The sequence below is a fragment of the Saccostrea cucullata genome, unplaced genomic scaffold (genome assembly GCF_032062105.1).
Source record: "Saccostrea cucullata isolate Sc308-1 unplaced genomic scaffold, CSIRO_AGI_Scuc_v1 ctg222, whole genome shotgun sequence".
Classification (NCBI taxonomy): domain Eukaryota; kingdom Metazoa; phylum Mollusca; class Bivalvia; order Ostreida; family Ostreidae; genus Saccostrea; species Saccostrea cuccullata.
Window position 1 is genome coordinate 337,878 of NW_026934761.1, and position 7,460 is coordinate 345,337.

At 31.1% G+C, this 7,460-nt stretch overlaps 1 long non-coding RNA gene across 1 annotated transcript; it reads right to left on the reverse strand.

The window, feature by feature from the left end:
- Positions 1 to 972: 972 nt before the first annotated feature.
- On the reverse strand, positions 973 to 2,704 carry LOC134241286 (uncharacterized). Its single transcript, XR_009986629.1, has 3 exons — positions 2,604 to 2,704; positions 1,858 to 1,971; positions 973 to 1,189 (listed from the first exon to the last, which is right to left on the reverse strand). It is a non-coding gene; the product is annotated as an uncharacterized LOC134241286 (long non-coding RNA).
- Positions 2,705 to 7,460: the final 4,756 nt, after the last annotated feature.

Genomic DNA, 7,460 nt, shown 5'->3' on the forward strand with positions numbered 1-7,460 from the left:
GGATTTCATCAGTTTTGTTTTATGGTCTATAAAATAACCTTGTCATAAAATACAGTCTATTATTAAGGACAGACGACGCAGACACAAAAATGGATGCCTGGATTGGTATATATTTTTTACCTATTTTGGTTGTAACTTGTAAATAATGTGACAAATATATATGTAAAAATAATAAGGTTATACTTAATTTTTTTACTTATGTAAAATTGCAAACATTGATTTTTTTTTCAGGATTTTTTGATAAAGTGTATTTTTATCATCTGTCCTTAATCCAAACGTTGACTGTCGTTTACACACTATTTTTAAAATTTTGTAGAAGCTACAGGAGGTTTCTCACTTTCTCCTCTCTTAAGCTCAGTATATATATCTATTGCAGCATAACTCTCCTTGCTTAGTCTCAAGGCATGGATGTCTTATAATATTAAATGCATAGAACATTGTTTTCTCAATTTTAAAGAAATGGACGAGTCCTTTTGTAACGATTGACATCCGAGGATGATTTAAATGCTTTAATGAAAAATAACCAAAGACAAACTTCCACTCTTTAATTTCATGCTTTCAATAAGACAAACAGATTTATGCACATCAAATTAAAATGATGCGTACTCTCTTTTGAAATTGGAAATACTGTACACGTATACTAAAGTGACATTATGTCCAATGGTCAGGCTGTAATGTATTGTTATCTTGGTAATGTATTGTTGTATTGATAAACTGTATACACTTTTTACAATGATAAAATATTTACTTACTTACTGTTATAATTAAGGAACCCTAGGCATTGTTCATGTTGTTCGAAGTTTGTCCATCTATCTTAAAATTCATAATTTTCATTTTATTGATCTATAAGAGTCTTCATTTTTAAGGGAGTTTTCAACTAAATGTTCAGCTTTTCGACACTTGCATTAAGCTTAAGATAACACACAGTCTTTCATATTTGTAACAATAATTTATTTCAACTGAATGCTTTGTAATATAAACGACATCTTTTCAATCTCTAGAAGAATTCAATGGGGTCATACTAGTTGACAAAGAGCTAAGTCCATCTTTTCAATCTCTAGAAGAAATCAATGGGGTCGTATTGGTTGGCAAATTTGACATCGTCCACTCTGCTCTTGTTTTTCAGGTCAGCATAGATTCTGACGTGTATGAACTGGGGTCGCCGACCGCGTCCTCCTCCTAATTTTACCTGATTATTAAAAGATCATTTTTGACGGATATAAAATATGTTGCTATACCTTTCAAAATTTATTCCTAATCTATACGAAAAAAGTCTAACAGTCGTAATGTTTTATAATTACTGAGCGGGCATAAAAAAGGATGTTTGACCGCTGAGTGAGATGTTGAGCCTGACGATTAGGTGTTAGACCACTTACGTCACAGAATAGGCGGAGCTTAATCTCATTTACATTCGTTGACGTTTAACAGTGACGAACCTGAGGTTTACGTCACGGAGAACAGTACGAGACGTATGTGTGTCAAAAAATATTTTTTAAAAAGGTATAACAAAACATTCTGTTTTAGCCTAACGACCTGAGGCAAATAGCCTAAGACAAAACGCATGTTGCCCTCGAACTCAGTCAATAAATGTATCATGTTTGAGAATAAGATATAATTAATCGGTTTTTATATTTATTTTCATTTATAGCTATATATATCCACATTTTCATAAAGAATAAATGTTAACGGAAATGAAAGTTAATGCGGTCATTTTGTTAGTTACAATTTTATTAGTATAGAATTTGAATTTAGGGTGATTGTGTATCTTTTGTGGTAAAAAAAAAAGACCAACAAAGGTTTAGAAATATTGTAATTTTGTGATTCTTTAATAGATTTTCGTCCTTTTATGATAAATACCTTGATAAAGTAGTTAGTCCCCGCGACGAGCTGTTCTCTAAATACCAAAGCTTTCATTTGTCCAATAGGTTTCAGTATATCATAAGGAAGCATTCGAATAATATCTCCACGATTCTGAAATGTATTTATCGCTCAAAAGTAAGTTTCACATTTTCAAAATTTTTTATCGGATAGTATTAAAAGTAAATGCACAAAATTGAGAATAAAAAATTACGAAAAATTAACATACAGTATTCTGTCTTAAATTCGCCGTCATCATAGGGTTCTGTATGAAACATATGTAGATAACGAACAAAATTACAGATAAAAAGTCCAAAAAACAATGCAAAATAGGAGCAGAGCAAACACGAACCTTCAAAACATTAGAGGTGGGATCAGGTGCCACGGAGGGGAATGAGTATCCCCTGCCAACCGGTCTTACCGTGTGCTCCTTGGCATGATTGGGAAATAACGGGAAAATGCGTCGTCAATATTGTGTATAGATAACTGTATTTTAATTTAGTTTTGGAATTCCTCAAAGTTTTGTGATGAGTAAGACAAAGCTTTAATTTGGGATTGTATTCATTTATATGTTAATACTGTCCGTACGTTGTCACCCATATGCAGATAACATTTTTTTTGTAAATTTTTAAAATGAACTGAAAAATATTTTCTTCATCAAATTAAATGAAAAATAATAAAGGTAGTGATCCATTTTTAAAATTAATCGAAATGATATAAAGATATCTATGTTAAAATTAACTTACTGCCTGTACCAAGGCTTGCACTCCTGGTGTAGCAAATTTCTGTTCTTCAAGACCACCTGTTTTAAAACCATTTGTGACATATGAAGTCTGAGAGAAGCTAGCCAAAACGAGGCTCAAAGAAAATATATGCAGTCGGTTCATGGTGTACGATTTATAAACAAACAAAAACTCGTCCCTATTTATAGAACGTGTCTGATGTCAACATGTGGCAAATTGAGGATAAATGCACTTTTAACCTTAAATTTTTGATTTACTAGGATAAGAATGTTTTCAAAATTTATTCCTCGATCTTTATTTTAGGTATGTTTGTCCAGAATTCCAAGAATCATTAGTAAACCATAATTTTTTTTCATGTTTTTTGACCTGTAAAGATCTAATAAATTTATAAAAGACAAAGCAACCACCGTTTATATGATTAAAATCAAAATCACATGAAAAAAAAACCTTAAGGTATACCAAAAAAAAAAACCAAATCTATATATAAATATGAAATACAAAAGGCACCATCCAAAGAAAGGCAACAAAGAGATATTGATATTCGATCGTGCATCCAATAAAATTTTTCATAGAATTGTTCCTTTTAAAATAAAAAGTTTCTGTCAAGCACAGAAACAAGGAAAACAAGGAATCATAGAAAAGATAACGGTTATCTGTTTACTGATGCGGATTGTGTAGCTAACTTTAAATAAGTTCAGCAAACGCCGTATAAGTTATAATGAATAAATTGGGGTAGAGCAAGTTTCATTTGAGAAGGTTCGAACTTGTGCTTTTGAGCAGACTTCGATCTGGAACTTAATTTAAAAAATTCTGAAGCATTTTTAAATTTTAACATTAAACCTGTCATTAGATTCTACTCAAATAGGATTAAGCCAGGAACTATATTTTGTGTTGGAATGTTTTTCAGAGGCAAATGATCTTTTTTTCCATTTGAAATATAAACAGCAATTTTCAGTTAGATTTCTATACTGGTTGTATACAATACTTTTTTGCATTAAAATGTTTCATGCTGGTTCTGAAATATCTATGTAGCTATTTCTTATTATTTTTTTTATTATATTGTAATAAAAATATACTACGTATTTACGAGGGCTGTTCAATAAATAATGTCCTGAACTGTATGACATACAATACAGATATCATATGACATTAAACTTGACTTTCTCTCATTATTGAATCTTTACTGAATTTATAACAGTTTATGTGACCACTTTTCATCACATAGTTTCATCGTGAGAAGCTGGGAAACAAGGGCTATTTGAGACACTGCATTATAAATGAATGGTAAAGAATCAGTAAACTAGAGTGAAAATAAAGGCTACATTAAAGCTGCTGTAAAACTTGTTAAAAATCCCAAAGAAATATTCACTAAGATATGTGTCATTTACAGCAACCGATGTCTGTTTTATGGACAAATGGGCAGGTGGATTTCAAATGATAAAAAATCATATAATGGGCATCAAAAATGCGTACCCTCCTTGCCAACAAAAATTATAACAATTTATGTACTGTTTGCCAAATTTCAACAAATAATATTTGATCATGTATGAATGACTTTAAGACACATAGCAAATTTGACTGACATCATATCGGGAGTAATTTACACTGTTTTTAAGAAACGTTTGACAGTAAAAAAGCTTGGTACTCAAAGGTCACCCTATATTTTGAAAAATGAGTGAAAACGACAGCGTGTACGAAAGTCTTAACAATTATTTTAAAATATAAGTAATTGTAGTTATCCACGTTTGTTTTATATCTAAACAGATATTGGAACACGAATCCATTGCTTAAAATCATCAAAACAAAATTTACAATAAGATGTACTTGATAAAAACTGCGAAGGTCTAACAAAAGCAAAGGTATGCAAGAGCACAAAGACATATTTATATGCAATTTTCTTAAATATTAGTGGTATTGTTGTTCAAATTCGTATTCGGAGAGACAGTTAATATCTGGTGGAGTCTAGAAAGCAATTTTTTTGCAGAAAGATCGAAAGGTTTATTAGAGCAAGGACCCAGAATCAGGAATCCACTACATTGAATTTCTTCATGACAGCGTCCAAACCCACATGCCCTGAAGAGTAAAGGGGTTTTCGAGATAGACAGAAAGTTAATGTTTTTTCACATTAATAATATTTGCCAGATCTTTGACCTTTTGACTTGGTTCTTTTTCCAAACTTGAAAAAAAAACACCTTTTAGAAGCAAAAAACAAGTCCAGAAAATCATTGGATCTGCCATTTTCCAGTATACTAAGGATCATATCCAAAGATGAGTTCTAAAAACAATCAGAAATTGGATAAAAAATGTTACAGACATGTGTTTGAATTAAAAGAGATTAATAAGTAAACTCATGAAGACTAAATCATTGAAAAGCGTCGTTTGCGTCTTTCTGAGCACCGAGGACATTATTTATCAAATAGCCCTCGTAGAATGTCCAGGAAACAAATTATAGCATAAAAAACAATTCTTAAGTAATATTTTAAAAACATAATAGACCCCTACTTCAGTGTTCTTTTTATGAATATACGAGTATAAGATATCTTTGATTAGTTTGCTTGAATTGAGCAACAGTTTAAGACTTAAAAAATAATTTTTGTGCTTATTAAATTTTCAATTCCAGAAAAATTTACATTTTGTTAGTGCTAAAAGGTTAAATTACTGATAATGCAAAGCAATTAAAAACTTATTTTAGTCTCGTTTCAAAGTGTCTATTTTTAAATAGATTAATAGCTTATCTTGTCCAATTATTTATTTGGATGAACGCATTGGAGAGAAAACGTCGAAGATTTGAGCTTTGTGAGACACAAGTTTTAGTGCAACAAGGTCATATTAAATGTACTGTAGCTCCAAAAGAACCGTATTGACCCCCAATTTTTGTTTTGATTTTTAAATAAGTCATGAATGATCAGTGTATTTCTTTTTCATTTAAGTTGAAGATTAAAATAAAAAGCAAAACAGTAGTGAAATTAATCAATGGTTATTTTGCTTATTCTTATTTTTATTAACTTCTTTATTTTCCTCTTCATTTACAGCCCCTTTTTAAGGAACAGTTTCCATAGCAAAATTATAATTCTGGTAATTTTGTAATATATTTTTGCAATTTAATTTGCACAGGGCTCCATAAATTTGGGGCATATGACTCTGATTTACGGTTATCGTTATATGTAGGAAATATCATCAATCATCTTTGTGGGTTATCTCTATTGAAACAATAAATAAAGCAGACCAACCTTAGGGCACAACAGAAGTTCAGATCAATATTAATCAGTATAATTTGACAGAGAAATCAAGATCATCTGTTACAAATTACAGACATATATGGCCATTATTAATTATATTGGTCAGTATATCATTAAAATCAAATTGAATTATGGTGTCCACCAAGGTTTGTTTCTTTGTGTTCCTTTCTTAAGCAGGTTTTGCTGACTCTGCAGTCTATGCTGTCTATGGTTAAAAATTCCTGTAAACCCAAGTATACAAGCATTGGTTAACAAAATAAAATGTTTGCTTATAAATTACGATCTCTCACTTGGATAAGCAATCAAACGTAAGATTCTTTGACGAACATTTTATTTTCATGACATATTCTAATAATTTTAAATACTACGGTAAAGTCACGTATTTTCGTGGGGTCAAATTTCGTGGTTTGAGTAAAAACTCTTTGTTTGTGGAGATTTGAATTCGTGCATCAAGAATTGTCGAGTAATTATGTATGTAACATCTGCACTCGTGGTGGACATGAATTCATGGGTCTACTCATACCTCGAAAACAAAGAAAAATTAAACCCCCTTGAAAATTTTGATTTCTCAGTATTCATTGTATGGCACGAATATAATCAAGTGTCGGTCTAATTTTTTTTTATCTTATTTTAAATATAAAAATGTTGTTAAATCATATTTGGTATCTACTGCAGTAAACTATACTGATAATAATTATTCGCTTTTTACTGTTTAAAACACTTCAGCACTATGGAGAAATCTACAAGCTTCTACCCCTCGGTTGCTACCAAAGTGGACCAGTTACTCCATCTCTGAAGGCGTACAGTTATCAAATGCAAATAGTGACAGGAACCAACTACCTTATAAAGATCTTGTAAAAAGTTAAATCTCTATTACCTGATTTTGACTATTGATTTTGGCAAACACAACGCGTTATTTTGTTTGACATAATCAATAATGAATAATGTTTGTTAATTATGTTTGTTAATAACTCTCAATTGCTGTATCTCTAGATAATTTAGATATGCATCTCCATCTCTCTGTGTTTCCAGTTGCTTACACGTCAGTTATTCTGTCCCCAATAATATTTCCGTACGTTTTCTCTCTAGATTCTAACATGTGACTCGCATAAATTGTTTCACTTACATCAATGTTGTTGATAAGTATGAGTTATAACCGATTTATATATGTTACAGTCATCACGTTTATCGTAGAGCTTGGTTGTTCGATTTCCATTAACGCCTTTTTCAAGTAAAATATCCAAGTATGAAAGAGATTTGTCAGACTCTGTGGTATCTTTTATCTCAAGCTCACGAGGATATATCGTAACGGCATAGAAATGAAAATTACAATAGTTAATTGACAATTCGTCGTCGATATATATAAATGTCGAGTGTCGAAGGCCACAGCAAGCGTTTTCTTCTTTTCACTCATGAGATTTTGCACAAATTCTGCTTTATAAGAATACAAAAATAAGTCTTCTAATAACGGAGCGCAATTGGTACCAATGGGTATTCCAATAGATTGTTTGGAGACTGAGACCTGGTCTGGTTTAAGAGAGTGTTTTCATCGTTTAACATAAGATTTTAGTATAGTTGTATAAGTTTTATTAGCTACGAATTGATGTCTCAACAACTCTGT